The sequence below is a fragment of the Prionailurus viverrinus genome, chromosome B4, assembly GCF_022837055.1.
Source record: "Prionailurus viverrinus isolate Anna chromosome B4, UM_Priviv_1.0, whole genome shotgun sequence".
NCBI lineage: Eukaryota > Metazoa > Chordata > Mammalia > Carnivora > Felidae > Prionailurus > Prionailurus viverrinus.
In genome coordinates this window covers 28,868,166-28,890,318 of record NC_062567.1, presented here as the reverse complement: position 1 = coordinate 28,890,318, position 22,153 = coordinate 28,868,166, and the positions used below count along the sequence as shown (strand labels likewise).

The following is a 22,153-nucleotide window of genomic DNA, read 5'->3' as shown; positions in this document are numbered from 1 at the left end:
AGTCTGGAGTTTGTTAAATTCATCAGTAGAAGCAAATTTTATTAACTTTCCAGGACAATGCAAAAACAAACACTGAAGAGCTCCTCTGTGTTTATACATTGAATAAAAATTTATTCATATACTCTTACAAGATATGTACACAAACATCGGTATAATTACAACTTCACACTCACCAAAACGATACCAGGTTGACCAGCAAAGTCACTGGGAAAGCATCTGCTTACACCGATCTATTTACAGATTCATACCAAAAATGTTTGTGTAATTATTTTAATATGACAATGCTTTAAGTGTTCACTCATTCAAGATCAAACCCATTTCCATTTAAATATCTTTTTTAAAGTTGTATCTGGATCAGTAAGCAGTTCTTTAAACACTATTGTTTTAATACCTAGCTTTTATTGGCCAAAACACACTATTTGCAATTTGCCTTCCTTGGGAGAAAAAATTCAAAGATTTAAAACCTGTGAAGGGAAAGCAGCTTGTTAACCAAAAATAGGACCAAGACCAGTAGAAAAATGTGGTATCCGAAGCGGGGCGGGGGAGGGAAGGGGGAGGGGAACCAGAGAACATGAATTATTAATGTAATCTAATACGATTTTCATACCGGACCTCTATCGCTGTGCATCTAGGTTTGTATTTCTCTAAAGGGAAGCTGGCTGCACTCTCATCAGCCCGCCAAATTAAGCTTGAAAAGAAAGACATTTTAAGAAGTTACGTGGGTAAGAGGTACTGTTAAAAGGGGCTCTCTCAGTTTTAGTCACCTTCAGGCTGATCCTGTAAGTCAAAACTGCCGAAAATGTGATCGTAAGCTGACAGCTGCTCTGCTGAGCGCAGTGCAGGAAACGTCTCAGCGATTTCAAAGTTAGGGATCTAGCATACGTGTAATAGGCAGTAAGGTGCATAATGTGTCTATTCCCTCTTCCGCAAGTTCTGGGAATCTTGCTAGGTGGTTCTAGAAAGGCAAACGTCGAAAGTACAGAACAAAACCTGAAATTTCTGTTCGCTGTCACGGATTTGTTCCTTCTCGGCTATCATAAAAGTCTTCGCACTATATCATCAGGTCTATCGTGTGTGAAGACCCAGTGACTCAACACTGCTGTCCCCGACTCTTGTTTCGGAGAAGAAAGGGGTTAACGCTGATTTATATCTAACCTGAGTACGTAAAATTGAGACAAAAGTGCTACTAATCGTCGGCTGTGAAAATAAAAACCAACGTCCTTACTTCTCGCTTCCTTTTCTTCTCAAAGAGGGAGGACCACACTCATCAGAGCAATAAGGCTTTTTCCGAAAGACTTGTCCAACTTGTACCAAGTTCAAAAGGAGTCAAGGATTGCTGAGAGAGCAGACCAGCCCCGCTGTCCTATCGGGAGAGCTCTGCTACTAACCCGAAGGCAGTCCGCGAGCGGAGCCGGAGACTGAGCGGCCGCCACACCGCCGGGTGGCCCCGGAGCCGGCGCCCGTGGCCGGGCTGCTCCCGCCCTCCCCGCTCCCCCGCTGGCTCCGGCGGCCCCGCTGCCCCGCGCCCCCGACGCCCCCGACGCCCCCGACCCGGCTCCGCTCCGCCTTCTGCGTCCGCCTCCTGCGCCGCGTCGCCGGCTCCTAGGTCTGTGGGTCCCGGCCGACGCACCACTTACCCGCCGCGATGAGATTTACGTAGCGGACCTCGTCACTGATTACGGACGGGAGGAGGTGGAGACGGCGAGCCCGACCGCCGCTCAGGAGCGGCGCCGCCGCCCAGCAACCCGGCGCCGGCGCCGGCGGCGGCCCCACGTCGCCCCCACGTCAGCTCTGATGCGGCAGCCGCGGCCTCCCTGCCGAGCCGGGACCAAAAGTAACGCAGCAGCCGACCGAACCGCGTCCTCGCGCCCCGCCCTCCCTTCCCCCCCTCCACGACTGCTTCCCTGGGGACGCCCGGCGGAAAAATCCAAGCTCGAACTCTGCCCCCTGCTGGCCGCCAGCGGGAGTGCAGCGCTGACAATCCAACAATTAAATGGAACGGCGGGAGGGGGGAGGGGAATGAAGGACCGGGGGCGGGGCCTAAGTGGTAGTGAGGCAGGGAGGCGGGGCCTAAGGGTGGAGAGGAGGACTAGGTCGGGGGGGCGGGGCCGGAGGAGGAACTAGGCTGCCCCGGGAGGAAGACCCAGTCCAGAGCAGGGCCTGAGGGGTGGGCTGGAAGCCGGAAGCTGCCCCGCCGCGCGTGCGCCGGAAGCCTGGTTAATTACAAACTAAGCTAACGGCCGTGCTGGGTTCTCGGCTTCGAGGTCTCTTGTTCTCTGGGCTGCGGCCTAGAGCGTCTCCCATCCCAACCCAAGCTGAGGTACGCGGGCGTTGTGGGTCTTTACCGGCCAGAGGCGCTTCCTGCGGATTCCCGGGGCTGCTGAGCGGACACCTGGAGCGTCCCCACTCACACGCTCCTGCAGTGTCTGCCATTCTGAAAGACGCTTTTAGGTCCTGGACTTGAGCTTTCTGGGAAACCCAGCTGGCTTGTTCTCAGACTGCTGCCACCTCAACAGTGACTTTGTGCGTCAGTGTCGTGGAGAAACAGCGACAGTCCCCACTTGGAGATGTGACAGAGGAAAGGAAGGCTTTTGGTGACAAGCAAAAATCCCTGCCTTTAAAAAGAGGAGAGTTTAGTTTTCATCCAGTGGAAACCGAGGGCTTTCCAGTAAGAGGAACGTTGCTGACCCGTTATAAACTAGGAACCCACTTACGCATACTCAGAACGAAATGGAGGCTTTGTAGCCTATAGATAAGTCTCTTTACATTAAGGAAAAACGAATTCAAACAATGATTACCACCCAACTTTATAGTACTCAGGAATGTGTCATGCCCAAAGCCAGTGTCAAGGACACCACTTGAAAAGTTGCTGAGAAAAAAAAAAATCTGTCAACGTAGAGCAGGTAGAAAAGGGAAGCTTTGTGAAATATTAGAATCCCCGTAGAGTGGGAGAAAATTCTGAACTGTCTTCACTGCCAGTTTTTGGCCAACCTGAACTACTTTCAGCTGTAATGCATACTAACAGAAATAAGAGGAAAACCTGGTAAGTTCACTTCCTCCTATTGACATAAGCAGAATTCTGAAGTTCCTCCTTGCAGTATAGTAGATAAAGCCCATCACCGCCTGATAAATAGTAATTTCTTAAGGAACACTAGCGAGTTTACAAATTAAATTTACAAAACAACCAAGTCTGTAGTTAGACAAAGCTGGCACCGAATATTTATGCATCCATAATACAACTCACTTTAGCTCGGGGGAGGGTCATTAGAAGGGAAGAAAATAAAAAAGGATTACCAAATCCTCAAAATCATACCATTCATTGTGGTCAAGGTTGACCAGTGTAAGATGAATGGATTTTTAGCTACAAGTGATTGAGGGTAAATTGTGATCATTCTTTCCCAGAACATTGTTCTCCACCTACTTGTTTGTTCCTAAATTTCTTTAACAAAGTACACATTCTAAAGGGCTTAAAATGGGGGTGCCTGGGTGGCTCAATCCCTTAAGCCTCTGACTTCAGCTCAGGACATGATCTCATAGGCTCTTGAGTTCAAGCCCCACATCCCCGCATCCAGCTCTGTGCTGATAGCTCAGTGCATGGAGCATGCTTTGGATTTTGTGTCTGACTCCCCCTGTGATCCTCCCCCACTCACACTGTCTGTCTGTCTGTCTCTCAATAAAATGAATAAAGGGCTTAAATGTAAGAATTAGTGGTAAAGCAACACTAACATGTAAATGTCAAATCCTTCTTGAGAGTACCTGCTTTTGAGAACAGGAGAGTATCTGAGATCTGAAAAGAGAGGGCATGACATAGCAGCGGGGAAGGTACATGCAATTTCCTAGTGCTGCTATTTGAAATTACCACAAACTTACTTAAAACAACACATTTATTACCTAACAGTCCTATAGTACTCAGGAATGTGTCATGCACAAAGCCAGTGTCAAGGATACCACTTGAAAAGTTGCTGAGAGGGGCGCCTGGGTGGCTCAGTCGGTTAAGCATCCGACTTCGGCTCAGGTCATGATCTCACGGTATGTCAGTTCCAGCCCTGCGTCGGGCTCTGTGCTGACTGCTCAGAGCCTGGAGCCTGTTTCAGATTCTGTGTCTCCCTCTCTCTCTGACCCTCTCCCGTTCATGCTCTGCCTCTCTCTCTGTCTCAAAAATAAATAAATTAAAAAAAAAATTTTTTTAGAAAAGTTGCTGAGAAAAAACAAATAACATCTCAATGGGCTAAAATCAAGGGGTTGTGGGCTCCAGGGAAGAGTCCATGTCCTTGCATTTTTCATCTTCTAGAGACCACCCACATTCCCTGGGTCATGACTCCTTTTCTCCATCTTCAAAGCCAGCAACAACTGGTTCTTTCTCATGCTGCCATCTCTCTGATTCTCTTGCATCCCGTTCTCCTTGGTAGAACCACTGGGCCCACCCTGATGATCTAGGATAATCTTCCCGTATCAAAATCAGCTGATCAGCTGCTTAATTCTATCTGTAATACAGCTTAGTTCTACCTGTAACTTTAATTTCCCTTTGCCATGTAATCTGACATGTTCATAGGTTAACAGTGATTACATTGTAGACATCTGTGGGGAGTGGGAGCATCATTCTGCCTACCCAAAGTGAAGGATTCTAAAAGAAGCTTGAGCTCTGAGACAAATCACCTGCCTCTCAGGGGTATCCCTTTCAAATAATTCAAACATTTCATTAGAAATGCCAATAGCTGATTGTTTTTGTTTTGTTTTGTTTTTTACATAAGATAAAGATAGAAAAAATTTTAATGGGATATCAGGGATAAAAAAGAGCAGGTTATGAAGACATAAGTTTTAAAACAGGAAGAATAATAGTACCTACTTCTTTGCATTGTTACAAAGATTAAATAAAGTATCTACCATAAAGTGTGTGCTCAATAAAAAAAAAACTAGCCATTTTTATTGGTCTAGTGTCTAGATTTTTGGGTTCCTCACCTAGGCAATATTTAATTCTCTGTTGAGGAGAAACAACTAGAGCACCTACTTTCCTGAGAAAGTACGGGCTGTCAGTCACACCCAAATACTCCCTCTTCCCCTGAAAATCTCTTAAATTATCCCTCCCTTTGTGAGTCAGGAGGAACACCTCCTTCCAAATACAGTTGTAAGATAGGTGTCATTTTTTTGATGTTTACTGCTTTGTTTTTTATTTTTGAGAGAGAGAGAGGCAGTGATGGGGCATAGGGAGAGAGAGAGAATCTTAAGCAGGCTCCAAGCTCAGCACAGAGCTTGATCCAACAACCATGGGATCATGACCTGAGCTGAAATCAAGAGTTGGATGCTCAACTGACTGAGCCACCACACCACTCCAAAATAGGTGTCTTTTCTTTCCCATATTGTACCTTTATTCTCTCTCTTCCTCTTAGCTCCTTCTCCTCTCCCTGAAATGTGTTCATATCTAGCCTCTACTTGAAAACTGTTGACACTGCTTTTCCCAGAAGGAAGGCTACAGAGTTTCTAGCTCTAGGGTGCACGTTCACATAACATTTTTTTGCCCAGATGGTTGTTGTTCCAGCTCTTGCCAATCCTCTCGCTATCAGAAAGCACTTGCTATTTTCACTTCCTTACCACCTACTCATTTCTTATTTCCTGGCTGTCTAATTTTTGCCCTCTTTCCCCCTTCTTTCTGATTAGAGAATCTGAAACGTTTTTTTACATTTTTCATCCTCCTTGACCTCTTTTCCTAATTAATACTACCTTCTTAAGGTCTCCCCCCACCTCTGAATTTCCATGACATTTGACTCTCTTGGCTTCACTCACCTTTGTTTCTCTAAATGCAGATAGTTCTGAATTTTCTGCCCTTGATCATTTTCTTCTACATCGTCCTCCTTATTTCATCATTCCCATTTCTGTTGGAAAGGAAATTCTCAAAGTTATACCCCAAGCTCCCAGCTTCTCTTCCTAGCACCAAATCATATTTCCATCTATCTGATAGAAGTTTCACTTACATGGCCTATGATCATTTCTAACTCAATAGATTCAAAACTGTATCATCTTCCCTTTCCATTCTTGAACATTGTTTTTATTTCAACAATGTAGCAGCACTTTTCAGTTCCCGGTCATCCTGCCTTTAAATCATGGAGTCATTTTGGTCATTGTATACTCATATCATTGAGGATCCATTTAGTTTATAATTTAAAGAGCCTTCTATGTTCTAGGTCCTATGCTAACGCCAATCCTATTGCTTTCATGTGTAGAAATTTGCATCCATCCTTTCCTTCTCATTCCCACTATGACCAGTGTGACTGAGGTCATCCTTGCCTCCAATATAGTTCTTCTTAAATATTTCTATCTGGTTCATTTTCCCAATACATGGCTCTTGTGATTTCTTTTCTTAAAAATCCTGAATGATTAAGAGGGACTGGGACTTAAGGAGTCCAAGGTGGAAAGCAGATTGAGTTCCTTTTGTTGGCCTCTTGAATTTTCTCCTACATGCATGCATTACATATTCTAAAAATATAAAATTTTAATTAAAGCAAAAAAGTCAGTGAGATCTTACTGGCTGAGTCCAAATATCTTAGTTTGGCATAAAGCCCTTGATGATCTGAGTCCAACTTAGGTATACAGGCCTATTCCATGTTAGTCCTTTGTGTTTTATACCACACTGCTTCTTATCCCTTGCTGCACATCAGAGTCATGTGAAAAACTTGTTGAAAAGATGTTCCTAGGCCATAGGCCCTACCTGTTGACTTACTGAGTCAGAATCCCCAAAAAAAGAACCCATAAATCCACTTCTTTTAAGATTTCCAGACGAGTCTAGTGTGCTGCAAGATTAAATCCTGGCATCATTTTAGCCAAACCTTACTACTTACTGTTCCGTATAATTACCTTATATTTTCCAATCTTTTTGGGCTTTATTCACTCCATTTTCTCCTCAATTCTCTATATCTGCCGGTTAAAATCTTCTGCATACTGTAAGACCTAGCTTACATACTATCTCCTTTACTGATCTTCTTAGAAATGAAATGTCTCCTCTTTGCTTGCGATAAATGATTGTTGTCAGGAAACAGGGGCCAGAATTCTGAGTTAAAATTCCAATTTTGATACTTTACTAGCTGTGCAAATGTTGGGCAAGTTCCTAAACTGCTCTGTGCTTCCATTTCCTCGCCTATGAAATGGAGATAGTATTAGTACCTGACTCATAGGTTGTTGTGAAGATTAATTCATGTAAGTATATAGAATTTTGTGCTTGGCCCAAAGTAAGCACTGAATAAATGTGAGTTATAATTAATACCTTATTGTGCATGTTCCTTCATTGACTTGTGTGGAATCTAAGCTCTAAATCCACCCCTTTGTTTTATAAATTAGAAAGTGGAGGGGCACCTGGGTGGCTCAGTCGGTTAAGCATCCAGCTCTTGATTTCCGCTTCAGTCATGGTCTCGCGGTTTCATGAGTTCCAGACCTGTGTTGGCTTCTGTGCTGATGCTGACAGTGCAGAGGCTGCTTCAGATTGTCTGCTTCTCTCCGCCCCTCCCCTGCTCCCACTCGCTCTGTGTCTCTAAAAATAAATAAAAATAAATTTTAAATGTTTATTTATTTTTGAGGATTAGAAAGTAACAGAGTGTGAGCAGGGGAGGGGCAGAGAGAGAGGGAGACACAGAATCTAAAGCAGGCTCCATGCCCTGAGCTGACTGTCAGCACAGAGCCCCACACGAGGCTTGAACTCATGAACCATGAGATCATGACCTAAGCTGGTCAGACATTTAACCAACTGAGCCACCCAGGCACCCCGATAAATAAATAAAATTTAAGGATACTAAATTAGGAAGTGGAGGCTGAGTAGTTACAATACTTGCTTTGGCTAACCAATAGTAATATCGAGACTAGAATCCAGGATTTGTGACTTTTAACCCTGTGCTACTACTACTATACCACAAGATCTCAGAATTTTGCATTGTTTAAATGGCTACCCTCCTTTTTTGTTTATTAATTTACCGTGGAGAGAATTAGAAAATGGATTCACTTGAAAGGTATTTACACAGGCCCTTTCTATTCAAGCTTTAGGATTTGAGACTCTAACAAATATAGTGTGTCCAGTTTAAAAATTTGAGAAAAGGAAAAGAAGTCAATGTAATATGCACTCGATTTATGATGTCTCCAATTTGCTGTTTGGGAAGAAATGTTTCCTGCTACAAGAAAGTTAACAGTCCTACTTCCAGCATAGGAAATATCCTTTTATATGTGGGGGTGTGTTCTTTTTTTTTTTTTTTGAGGATTATAAACTTAAACATCAATATCTACTGGCTGTGAACTCAGCAGAATACTTAGAACCATGGTAAAAGGATGAGTATTATAATACAAACTCAGGCCACTGAATTCTTTAAAACTAGGAGATTATTTGCAGTCATTAAACTGTCACGTATCATTTTTTAAATCATGAAAATCTACTTTCAAATGTTTTCTACATGTTTTTATTGACCACAAATTCAGTTGCCTACCAAGATTTATTTTTTTCACATAGAATCACACTATAGCTAATGTCAGAGAGAACCATAAGGACTGGAAAACTAAGAAGCTTGTCTAAGACTGACCACTGTTCAACCTTGGAAACTGCAGAATTTGATAGAATTAGTTCTCCAAATATTTTTGATATAAAAATGATAGTAATTAGTGTTTCTTTTTTCTATTTTTAAGTATGTAAATGAGATGCCAGAAGAACACCAGCATGGCAGAGACATGAATGATGACTCATAGAGCATATGAACTGCTGAGTACTTTATTAATTATTTTAATTATTGAAAAGAAATTTGAAACTGGTCTCAGAATTAAATCCAATGTAAAATCCTTTAAAAGAATTGAGCCCCATGTTACGAGAGGATTAGAGAGTTACTGGATTGAAATAAAACAGCATCTCCCATGACAAAGAGGGCTCATTTCAACAACTGTTTCATCAGGACTAAATTCTGAAGACTAAATTCCATGACATTGAAATGGCAGCTATTGAAACTCAGATGTGTGCATGGTTGTCAGAAAAAGGAGAAATCAAGTAAGCCAAATTAAAAACAGATATCAAGAGCCAGCAAGAACTGAGTAAAAAAAAACATCAGGATCAATTCAGATGGTGAAATGGGCTACTGATCAGATCAAAAGGAAGGGAAAAAAAGACTAGGCTAACAGGAATAGAAGGTGTCAGTGCTATGACTTGGGGTCACTGTTCTGGAAAATAAATCAGGTTATCAGCAAAAAGGTTTAGGGGTGGAAAGAAAGAATAAGAGAGGAAAAGTAACAGGGTAGAGACTGTTTATATATATACATATATATACACACACACATATATATACATATATACATGTATATATACATACACATATGTACATATACATACATGTATATATACATATATATGTACATACACACACAGCCCTCTTCAAGCCTTTAAGAACTAGAGCATGGGAGAGGCCAGGCATTAAGAACAGAGAGATTGTTATTACCAATACATCTCATATTGGAAAAGGGCTCTGTGCCACAATTTTTGCCAAAATTATGTCAAAAATTTTAGCCCCACTCTCAAGCCTACTTTTCCTTAGCTGTAGAAGAGGAATCATGATACTGATCCCATAAGGCATTTGTGAAGAATCAATAATAAATATAAAGGCTTTAATATAGTACAAAGCTCAGTAACTATTCGCTATCATTATTTATATAGTCAGTTTATATCATATTCATAGTATGGTAGAAGACGTGGTAGGAACATTTAGAAATCATCTAGTAAAGTTTAATCCTTAAGACGTGTACAGTAGTTACATTTTGAACTTACAACATGTGAAAATGGTATCCAGAGGAATAACCAATTGTACACTGCACTTTAGCCTGACAAATAGTCTCTCCTTAACCAAACTTTACACAGGCTACTCTGAGCCCTTTTCTTGACTTCTAACCTCATCCTTGACTTCTAAAGACTTGAACAAAACACAAGCAAACATAGTTTCTAACAGCTCAAGGTGTCAGCCCTAGAATGACTCTAGCCCCGTTTGAATTGCTTGTCGAAGAAAACTCAAAGCTGTCAAAAGAAATTATAGCTTGTTCTCTTGCCAACACCTAAAGAAAGGACCCCTGTCTCCCAATCTCTGTGGGAGGGTAAGAGATTCCATAAGTACCAGTTAACAGATCTAAATGGCTCAACTCTGCCTTGTCACTTTTTGTAACTGATCACTTCCCAGACTCTGTTGAGCTCCATTCTTCCCCCTCCCTATTCCCCCCTCCTCCCTTTAAAGCACCCAATCGCCTCTCTACAAATCCAAGTTGAGTTCAGTTCATGCTGGACTCTTTTCTCTATTGCAATAGTAGAGATATGATTAAAAACCTGTCTTTACCACTTTCACTAGTGTCCAGCTTTATCTTTGACAAGTCACAGGATGCTATTAAATATCCCTGGCTGACCTCACTACCTGTGACAGAGGAAGGGGGGTTCTGATCTACCTTCCTTCTATTACTTTCTTCATTGAAGAGATTTTTTTAACATCTGCCATACTCCCTTTCTTGGTGCCTTTAAGTGCTCATGTAACTCAGGTTCACTATAGGCTGCAAAACTCTCCTTTTGTCACTGGGATGTGGTGGCTTCCTCTAAGACAGCCACACCTGTGCCCACTCCCCCATGTTCACACGCTCACCCTTTAGTTTCTCCTTTCCTCTTTTGAACTCCTGCTCAATTGCTAAAGGAGGGGAAAAAACCCTTTCTTCTTACTTTCTCTGATTCTATTTCATTTAGGAACTAGAACACATTTAATCATGCTGTTTGGGCAAAAAAAAGTAGAGCTAGTAATACAACTATACCAAGGAAAAGAAAGTTTCAAGTTTTAAAGTAAAATTAGGCTGAAAAGGAGTCAATGCCCTCAGTCTGTAAAGAACTCTTTAATGTGCATAGAGGTTCTGTTTAGAACTTCCAGAAGCCTCCATTGATCACCTAAAGGTTTTTCTAATTAAATTATTCTCTATCTTCAGCATACAATATACATTCTAAAATTACTTCTACTTTATCTTTCTTCTATTGTTAATTATTTATAATGCAGAACTATTGTTTATTTAAGGCATTGAGAAATATATATGGGGAACATACTTTATTCAAGGAGAACAGTCCATTGTAATTACAGTGTGGCTTAGATAGGCTTCATAGTACTATTATTTATACTATTTTTGCCATGGAAAAGTATGTTTCCTTCTAAACAGCTAATTTTCTATCAAACTTAAAATATAGTTCATCCGTAAGTTGGATACAGTGTTCACATTTAGAGATCAATGAATTGATAATAAAACATTTGAACTAAATCCTGATTTGTATAGATCAATCAAGATGGGATGGCTTTTTGTTAATGTTCTCAGTTACTGATATATGCTGCCTCAGTCCTTTTGCACATGCGGTTCCCTGTGATTATAATGCTTTTCCCTTTCTTTTACCTCTTTAATTTTTTTAAAATATTTTTTTAATGTTTATTTTTGAGAGAGAGACAGAGAGACAGAGTGCAAGCTGGGGAGGGGCAGAGAGAGAGGGAGACACAGAATCTGAAGCAGGCTCCAGGCTCTGAGCTGTCAGCACAGAGCCCGACATGGGGCTCAAACTCACAAACCGCGAGTTCATGACCTGAGCCGAAGTCAGACCTTAACTGACTGAGGCACCCTGGTGCCCCTTATCTCTTTAATTTCTAATCATCCTTCAGAGCTTGCCTCATTCATGATCTCTTCTTCAGTGAAGCTTCCTTTTATTTGGCAAACTGGATTAAAACCCTTTAACCGTTTATATGTTTTTATTTTACTTAGACATCTCCTTTGTAGTGTTTACTATAATTGTAATTAATAATGTCAACATGTAGTTAAAGCCTATCTCCCCTGCCAGAATATAACTTCATGATGGCTCTGTCCCTATTCCTAGATTAGCCTTTAAAATAACCTATGGGAAGACATGACATTATGGGAAATGCATTAAGTAGCTTCCAAAACAGTTGAATGCTCACAACAGGCTTCTAAATACCTTTTCGTTTGGTTTCGTTTGACCTATCTAGTTCAGTGCCATATGCTAAAAATGTTTAATAACTGTTTTCTATAAGGTCAGAACTAAGATGCTGTTATTAAATGAGCCATGTGAAAAATGCACTGGAAATTAAGTATTAGCCAGTATGTCTCTATAAAATATAAGGGAAATGATATCCATATTATCTGTATATAAAATGCCTTATTTTTAAGCATGCTTCATCAATAGCAAGTACTCTAGAATTTACCAAGTTCTTAGTCTTCATAAATTGACAACCTCTTATTTTGTAGGTTATAGTGCCATCATGTGGATATCATTTTCCTAAAATGAAATGTAACATTTTTTTGTAATAGGAACTATTTTCATGGTTGGGAAACCCAGTCACCCACATCCAGGCATGACAACTGATAATTTAGCATTGATTTCTAAGACTGTGTATAGATTCACTTGAGATTTCTGAATCTGAGTTGTTAGTATGAAGAATTTGGAAACATTCAGGTAGAGATAAAAAGAAACTTTCTGAATATAATAGTTTGAAGATTCATGCGGTCTCTACAGATGGCCAGGTTTTTTTTTTTTAACTTATGTTTATTATGAAGGATACAAATGAACAACCAGATGAAAAGATACATAGATCTGGAAGGATCCCAAGCACAGAAGCTTCTGTCCCTTGGAGTTGGGGTGTGCCACCGTCCTGGTACATGGATATGTTCACTAACCTGGAAGCTCTCAGAAATAGTTTAGAGATTTTTTTTTTTAATGTTTATTTATTTTTGAGACAGAGAGAGACAGAGCATGAACAGGGGAGGGGCAGAGAGAGAGGGAGACACAGAATTGGAAACAGGCTCCAGGCTCCGAGCCATCAGCCCAGAGCCCGACGCGGGGCTCGAACTCATGGACCGTGAGATCGTGACCTGAGCCGAAGTCGGACGCTTAACCGACTGAGCCACCCAGGCGCCCCAGTTTAGAGATTTTTATGGAGGCTGCATCAGATAGGCAATCTCTAGCCCCCAGAGGAGGGGGGTGGTTCTAAAAGTTCCACGATTCTAATCATGGCCTGGTCTTTTCTGATAACCAGCCTCCATCCTGAAGCTATCCAGGAGGCCACCAAGAGTTGCAACATTAGAACAAAAGATGCTCCTATCACTCAGGAAATCCAAAAGAGGTAGGAGCCCTATGTCAGGAACCAAGACCAAAGACCAAATGTTAAAACAAAAGATGCTCCTAACATCCCTATCACTATGCAAATTACAAGAGTTTTAGGAGCTCTGTCAGGAACCCAGGGGCAGAAACCAAAAACATATTTCTAATTATTTTGCAATTAGCCATTCTATGGGTATGCAGAGATATCTTGCTGTTATTTTTATTTGCATTTCCCAAATGTCTAAAGATGTTGAGTTGAGCATTTTTATGTGCTTATTTTCCCTCTTTATATCTTCTTTGCTGAAGTATTTTTGCTCACTAACAAAAATTTTTTTTTACTTTATTATTGAATTTTGGGAATTATTTACACAGTCTGATAAATGGCCTTATTCTATATACATTCTGCAAGTATTTTCTCCCTTTCTCAGCTTGTTTATTACCCTACTAAAGCCTTTTGAGGAGGTTTTTAACTGCTGAAGTGCAGTCTATCAATTTGTTATCTTATGGATCAAGCCTTTGGTATCATACATAAGAAATCTTCTCCTAGAAAGCAAAGATTTTTTCATATGTTTTCTTCAAGAAGGATAATAATTTCAGCTTTTACTGGTCAGTTTTCTTTCTTTCTTTATTTTCTTTATATCTGGCTAACTAGGTTATGAATAAGAAATCAGAAGCCAAAGTCTTTTTTGTTATGTTCTGAAAAGTTAATAGTAAAAAACGTAAGATGTTAATAAAAAGAATCAACAGAATCACTTCAGAATGGTTCAGAAGAGCAATTTAGTGTAAGGAAAAGCATTCCAGAAGAAAAACCCTCCTTGAAGATTTCTAGTAAATCTAGATGTGAATACGAAAATATTTGTGTAGAAGGCTAGCCACAGTGACTTTCACCGAGAGCTAAAAATTAACAATGAATCCTCTCAATGTTAAGCTGACATCCATCAGAGACTAAACATGGCAAAAGTATATGGTTCAAGCAACTCTACAGTACAAATGTGGACCCACAGAAATATAGAGTTGGGAGGAACTTTAGAATTATTCTGCATTTAAGTTTTGTTTAGCAGTTTAACTCCTTTTTAAGATAAATAACTGAACTATTAAAAACAAGTACTCTGAAGCTGAGAGTACTTAGCTCCTCCAAGAAGAAAGATGTGGTTAGAAAGGTCCTTTGGCTTTTTCAATTAGAAAATTGTTTAACAAACACTGAATGTTATTTTGTGCAGGCACAGTGTAAAGGCAATAAAAATGTAAACCTGCCCAGTGTTACGGAAAATAGGAATGTGCAAGGAGCTTTAGAAAATAGCAACTTTTAAGGGGTAGGTAGACAAAACAAGAACTGCCAAAGACATTTGGAAGTGTGGCCTATGAGACAGGAGCAGAGCACAATGAGTATGGATTGGCTGGCCTGCACCTCTACTCTCCCACCAGTAGCAGTGACTGGTGGAGAGGGATTGTCAGATACCCTGGAGGGTAGGTGATTGATGCCCAAAGTGGAGAAAACAGTGAATGCTTGAGCCAGATCACTACCCTAGAGACACCATTTCCCCAGTCCTAACCTCTTCTGGAGAAGCATGAACCAATATTTAGGCTTTTCTTCCTTTCCTTTGGATAGGCATTACTAGCCAAGGCAGCTGATGATCCCAAAGAGTAAATATAAACAGAGGGGGAAAGCTTCTGAAACATATAAGGAGCAATATAACCAATTAAAGTAAAATGATTATAGAAACTACTTGTATCAGAGGAAGTCAAACTAATGGATCAAAGTGGAAAAGAATTTAAAATAAACTTCGGGGTGACTGGGTGGCTCAGTCATTTAAGTGTCCAACTTTTGATTTTAGCTCTGGTCATGATCTCACAGTTTCATGAGTTTGAGCCCCCTGTCAGGCTCTACACTAATAGCACTGAGCCAACTTGGGATTCTCTCTCTCCTCTCTCTCTCTCTCACAAAAACAAATAAGTAAACATTTAAAATAAGCTTCATAAAAAGCTTCAGAGAAAGAAGGAAGAATTTTGGAAACACAATGCACAAACATTTGTGAGTTCGATTGGGTTGAAGAGCAGAACAGTATAGTTCCAGAGTTATTTCATGAACTGGATGGTCAGATCAAGGAAGGAATTATGAAGTGGAAAACAAAACAGGAAATATATGAAAGGTAGAAGTATAAATATTTTTCCTAATGAAAATCTCCCAATTGAAAAAAAAAAAAAAAAAGCTAAGGGAAGGTGGAGGAATTATTGTTGAGAATTTTCCAGAAATCCCAGAATAAATAAAATACATAAAATGAAATGCAGTTGTGGAATTCATGGTCACATATTTCTGTAAATTTTTTCTTTCACGCCTATGGTCTACACAGAATTAATATAATCCTCTAGTAATATACCACTTCACATATAACGTAAGGTCCTTGCAACAGTATATTCCCAATTCCTCCCTTCCATTCATTGTGCTATTGTTGTCATATATTTTGCTTTTACATATGCTCTAAATATACAAGACTTTGCAGTGTTTTTACTTTAACAGTTATCTTTTAGAGCAATTAAAATAAAAAATATTTTATCTGCATTTATCCATATCCATCATTCTTTATTTCTTTGTGTACATCTAAGTTTTTCAAAAAAATATTTTTAATGTTTACTTTTGAGAGACAAAGAAACAGAGTGTAAGTGGAGGAGGGGCAGAGAGAGAGGGAGACACAGAATCTGAAGCAGGCTTCAGGCTCTGAGCTGTCAGCACAGAGCCTGATGAGGGGCTCAAACTCACAAACCATGAGATCATGACCTGAGTTGAAGTTGGACATTTAACCGACTGAGCCACCCAGGTGCCCCTGTGTACATCCAAGTTTTAATCCATTATCATAATTTATCCTCTTGAAGAACTTCCTTTAGCATTTCTTGTGGAATAGATCTGATGGCAATGGAATCTCTGTTTTTTTGTTTGTTTTCTTTGTCTAAAGAAGTCTTAAATTCTGCTTCATTTTTGAAAGATATTTTTGCTAGGCATAGATTTCTAGGTTGATAGGTCCCCCCCCCAACCCCCCCAGTATTTTAAAGATGCTACTCCATTGTCCTCTGGCTTGTCTGGTTACTAACAAGAAGTCTGCCGTAATTCATGTCTTCATGTCATTCCCTCCTCTCCCCTGTGGTTGCCTTCAAGATGTTATCTTTGTCTTCTGTTTTTAACAATTTGCATATGATATACCACTGGTAGTGGTGGTGGTGGTGTGTGTATGTGTGTTTTAATTCATCTTGATTAGTGTCCTCTCAGTTTCATGGATCTTTGGTTTGGTGTCTACCATTAATTTTGGAAAATTCTTAACTGTCCTTTGCTTGAATATTTCTTCTGCTGCCATATTCTCTTCTTTTTCTGGGGTTTGAATTATGCAGATGCTAGACTGCTTGATATCTCACAGCCCTTGGATTTTTCTGCCCTGTTATATTTTATTTTTATTTCTCTTGGTGTTTTAGTTTGGGTACTTTCTATTGATTATCTTCAGGTTCACTGATTCTTTTCTCAGCTATGTCAAGTCCACTAATGAGCATATTGAAACATTCTTCATGTCTGTTACTGTGCTTTTTGTTCTAACATTTTCCTTTTGATTCTTTCTTGCTAAAATTGCCCATATGATATTGCATGTTGTCCACCTTTTCCATCAGAACCTTTAAATGTTAATCATAGTTATTTAAATTCACTGTCAGATAGCTCCAATATATGTGTCATATCTAAATCTGGTTCTGATGATTGCTTTGTCTCTCAGGAATGTGTTTTCTTTGCCTTTTTGTATGACATGTAATATTTGGTTGAAGACCAGACTTCTTGTGTTGGGCAGTAGAATAATTTCTATGCCTGGAAATGGGTACCTTTCCTCCTCCTAGGCCTTTAGTTGGAGGGGAGGCAGGAGGTTAATCTAGATAGGGCTTGAGCTGAGTTTAATTTTAAAATTTCTGTAGCTAGATTTTGTGTTTAGGGCTGGGTTGGGTTCCTAGAGTAATGTCTGTTCAACCCTGAGCTTTAGGTCTTGCTTTGTTATATGTCTCAGAGATCTCTTTGCATACTCTTATACATCTGCAGTCATTCACCCAGCAGTATTTTGATGTTATTTTTTATTCCAAATTTGTTAACTTGGAGGGGAACAGTGATGGGAGGGGGAGAGAGAAGTGGTTTGATCATACTCTCTCTCTTTTTCTGATTAAGCCTTAGTTTTCAAGCAGAATCTATGGATCCCTAGATCTCTGAGGCTGTGTTCTTCTCAATTTTCCTGTCTCTCCACCAAGAGTGGGATTTTTCCCCCTGTTCCTTCCCTGCTGAAATTACTTTTCCTCAGCACCCTGGGTACAATAGTATGTGTTGCTCTTCATTTTAATGAAAGATTAAGACTTTCATTCCATAGTGAAGAATCACAGAATGAGCTGTCCTCTTCTAGATTGCACACCACTGGACACTTTATTAGGGCTCTTTCCAATCTTTCTTATAAGTGCTGGTAAGGTTTGTGGAGAAAGAGCCCATAAGAAGGTGTAGACACGGTCCATTTCTGCAGCCACTATGATTTTCATATTGTGCTGACAGCTCACATTCAGCCTTCATGAATTTCTCAATTATTTTAGCTGAACTTATCTTACCTGTGTCTGGTTGTGTCCATCCCAGTATGTTAGTGCTGATATATCTTCTCTTTCTGCAGACATTTGTATTTCCTTAGATTTTGGGCCAGTTGGTTGCTCTGTGACCTCAGCTGTCTGACAGCTTCAAATATAGTTGGGCATTTGAGGTTAGTTTACCTGATTTCCTTTTTTTTTTTTAATTAAAAAAATTTTTTTAATGTTTATATATTTTTGAGAGAGAGAGAGAGACAGAGCACAAGCAGGGGAGGGGCAGAGAGAGAGGGAGACACAGATTCCAAAGCAGGCTCCAGGCTCTAAGCTGTCAGCACAGAGTCTGACCCAGGGTTTGAACTCATGAACCACGAGATCATGATCTGAGCTGAAGTCTGACACTTAACCAACTGAGCCACCCAGGCACCCCAGTTTGCCTCTTTTCTATTGCAGTGATGAGAGAAATGCTCCTTCCAGCTCTCTATATCCCCAAAACAAACTGAAAGTCAACTCTGGGTAACTTTAAAATATACAGATACCTGGCCTTGCTTAAGACTAATTGAGGTATAATATCTGTGCATGAATGCCAGAAACTAATATTTTTTTTTAACTCCTCAGATGATTCTTATGTTCACTCAAGTTTGAGAAGCACTGGGAGAATGAATTGGAGGGATGTATTGGAGGTGGGAAACATTTAGAATTCTAGTAAGTATGGTGTCAGTTCAAGGTGACTTGTCTTTCAATGGTGTCATTGGAAATGCAGATAAGTGGACTTACCAAAATCACTTTTATGACTGATGGATTGGAGAAATAAAGCTAGATGGAAATCTAAGGAAAATTTCTAGGTTTTTGATGGGTTTGAAGTTACATCAAGTAGGGGAAATTTATAGGAGCATCATGTTCGACAGTAAGTATAACTCATTTTTGGACATGTTGATTTAAAATGCTTATGAATAGGCAAATGTCAAAGTAGACAATTTGATATACCAGTATGGAGGTAAAAAGAAAAAGAGAGATTGGCTGAAGATACATATTTGTGAGTTGTTAGCATAGAGATGGCAATAGAAGACACACAGTGTATTATGTTAGCCAGCCTTTGAGTAATAAAGAAGACAATGTCATTATTCTACTAGAGCTAGCGGTATTGAAAGAAATGCCAAATATTCATTTATTTGGCCAATCATAACACTTAGACAAATAATAGCACTTAAATTTACTGAGTAGTGCACATACTAAACACTTGACATAGTGTTTTAGAATTCTTACAAGTCATATTCCTATATTATATTAAAAAAGAATAGTTTCAGATTGAAAGGGCTTGAAGAGTGCTAAACAAGAAGTAAGAGAAGTCACACCCAGACACATTATTGTGAAATTAAAGACCATCAGAATAGAAACAGCGGGTAAACTGGTGGTTGCCAGGGGCTTGGGGGGTAGGGGAAATGGGTGGTATGATGGTCAAAGGGTACAAACTTCCAGGTATAAGATGACTATGTTCTGGGGATTTAATGTACAATATGGGAATTACAGTTAACAATGTTTTATTGCATACTTGGAAGTTTCTAAAAGGGGATCTTAAAAGTTCTTAACACACACATACACACACACACACACACACACACACACACACACATACACACACACACACACACACACACACACATAAAGGTAACTGAAGTGATAGATGTATTAACTAACCTTATTGTGGTATACCATTTTGTAATACATTCCTCTATCAAACAGTCACATTGTACACCTTAAACTTTACACAATGTTATGTGTCAATTATATTTCAATAAACCTGGAATAAATAAAGACTATAAAAAAAGTAGATATATGTATTTTCAGGTTATCTGTTTCTTCTTGAGTAAATTTTGGTAGTTTGTACTTTGTAAAGAATTTCTCTTTCATCTAAGTTGTCAAATTTATTAGCACAAAATTGTTCACAGTATTCTCATATTATCCTTTAATGTCTGTAGGATTTGTAGTGATGTTCTCTCTTTCAAGCCTAATATTCGTAATTTTTGTATTTTCCTTTTCCCTCTTTTTTTCTTTATCAATTTTATTGCCCTTTACAAAGAAATGGTATTTGGATTCATTGACGTCTCTCTGTTTTTGTTTTCTACTTCATTAATTTTTGCTCTTTTATTATTTTTTTCTTCTGCTTACTTTGGGTATAATTTGCCCTCTTTTTCTATTCCTTAAGGTGGAAACTTGAATCATTCATTGGTTTGAGACTTTTCTTGTTTTGTAGTGAAAGCATTAATGTCACAAATTTTCCTCTAAGTACTGCTTCAGCGGCATCTTACAAAGTTTTACACATTACATTTTCATTTTCATTAAGTTCAAGGTATTTCCTAATTTCTTTTTTGTTTTCTCCTTTCCCTTATGGGTTTATATTTTTAAAAAGTCCTGTTTGTGTTGGTGACAAATTCTCTTAGCTTTTATTTTTCTGAAAAAGTCTTTATTATGACTTCAGTTTTGAAAGATGTTTTTGCTGGATAAGGAGTTCTATATTGAATTTTTTTTCAATGCTTTAAAGATACCTCTCCATATTTTTCTCACTTTCATTGTTTCTGATGAGAATTATGTTTTAATTCTGTTTTTTCTATATAATGTATTATTGATGTGCCTTATAATGTTTTTCTTTATTCTGTTTGTGGTTCTTTGAACTTCTTGGATCTGTTTAGTTTTCATCAAATTTGGAAAATATTTTAGCTATTATTTCTTCAAAACTTTTTTTGCCACCTCCATGTTTCTAGACTCCAATTACACACATATAGACCATTTCATAGTATCCCACAGGTAACTGATGCTTTCTTCATTTTGTTTTCTCTTTGTGCTTCATTTTGGATAGTTTCTATTTGCTCTTTCTTCAAATTCACTGATCTTTTCTTCTTCAATATCTGGTCTGCTTTTAATCCTATACAATGTATTTTTATTATTTCAGGCCTATTTTCATTTGAAGAAGTTCTACCTGGGCTTTTAAAAAATATTTTTCTTTCTCTCTTCATCATGGTCATGTTTCCCTTTACCTTTGTGAATATGTATCTGTATATATATTCACATGTATCTGTAAAATCTGTTTTAAATAGTTTGTCTGCTAGATCCATTATATCTGTTATTTCTAGATTTGTTTCTATTGATTGAGTTTTCTATTTTTCTCCTGATTATGGATATTTTCTTGTTTCTTTGCATGCTTCATAATTTTTTAAAATATTTAAAAAAATTTTTTTTATTTTTAAGAGGGAGAGAGATAGAGCACAAGTGGGGAGAGGCAGAGAGAGAGAAAGACACAATCTGAAGCAGGCTCCAGGCTCTGAGCTGTCAGCACAGAGCCCGACACAGGGGTTCGCGGGGCTCGAACCCACAAACTGTGAGGTCGTGACCTGAGCCGAAGTCAGACGCTTAACCGACTGAGCCACCCAGGCGTCCCTGCATGCTTCATAATTTTTAATCAAATGATAGACATTGTGAATTTTGCATTGTTTGTTACTAGGTTTTGTTGAATTTCTTTAAATAGTGTATAGGTAAGTACTTGAAATCAGATCCTTTTGAAATTAAGATTAGTCAGTTAGGTGAAGAGCAGCCTTTAGTCTTGGATGATTTAATCCCATAATTAAGGCAATAATCTGTTGAGAATTCTATCTGACTTCCCTGTATAATGCAAGATCCTTCCACTGTGTCTTATGGGATCACAAATAATTTATTCCCAGCCCTGTGTAGGGTCTAGGAATTAATTTTGTCTACTATTTTACATAGGTCATTTCCTTGAACCCAGTTACATTCTTTTCCTGCACGCACAGCTCAAAATTCAGCCAGTCTCCTTCAGGTCTCAACCTGTCCCTACAGAGCTCTGTCCTCTGAACTACTCTGTCCTGCAAATTCTGGGGACTTTAGCCTCCCTGAACTCTCATATCTATCTCTTCAACTCAGCCAAAGATCCAGGCTTTGTCTGGGTTCTCCTCATCTGTGCTGCAGCCTGGAAACTGCCTCCAGGCAGTAAGTAAACTGGTTCAATGTAGGGCTCACCGTTTGTTCCCCCTTCCCTCAGGGATCACAGTCCTGCACTGCTTGTTATCCATTGTCTGAAAACTGCTGTTTTATGTGTTTTGTCTGAGTTTCTTGTTTTAGGCAGGAGGATAAATACAATTCTAGTCTCTCCATCTTGGCTAAAAGCAGAGATCTAGCAGATGAGATTTCTGCAAATTTTTGTAAGATTGAATATATGGAAGAATGATAGCTAATAGTAGATAGAAGCTACAGAAGGGGATACCACTGAGAAGCAATTTGATTCACTGTGAGGAACTTCAAAGAGGTTCATGACAAGTAGGTACCAGGTATGTCATAATATGGGGGCTGAAAGTAGGATTCAGTTGAGAATTTATAGAGGCATCAGGTACACTTTTGGATTCCTCTTCACACAGAGATCCTTGTGCA

The 22,153-nt window shown here is 39.3% G+C and overlaps 2 protein-coding genes across 16 annotated transcripts in view; one reads left to right on the top strand and one right to left on the bottom strand.

The window, feature by feature from the left end:
* The window catches only part of CREM (cAMP responsive element modulator), a 71,805-nt gene extending 70,023 nt beyond the window's left edge, over positions 1-1,782 (bottom strand). For 3 of the 15 annotated variants that reach the window (XM_047867545.1, XM_047867547.1, XM_047867546.1), the window contains exon 1: positions 1,226-1,456. The gene's annotated coding sequence lies outside the window, so the exon portion shown is untranslated. Of the gene's footprint in view, positions 1-1,225; positions 1,457-1,637 lie in introns of those variants that run through there. The other 12 variants (XM_047867544.1, XM_047867556.1, XM_047867562.1 and 9 more) reach the window with 11 other exon arrangements.
* Positions 1,783-2,217: 435 nt separating this feature from the next.
* Positions 2,218-22,153, top strand: part of CUL2 (cullin 2) — a 156,937-nt gene continuing 137,001 nt past the window's right edge. The window contains exon 1 of the mRNA XM_047866153.1: positions 2,218-3,043. The gene's annotated coding sequence lies outside the window, so the exon portion shown is untranslated. The remainder of the gene's footprint in view (positions 3,044-22,153) is intronic.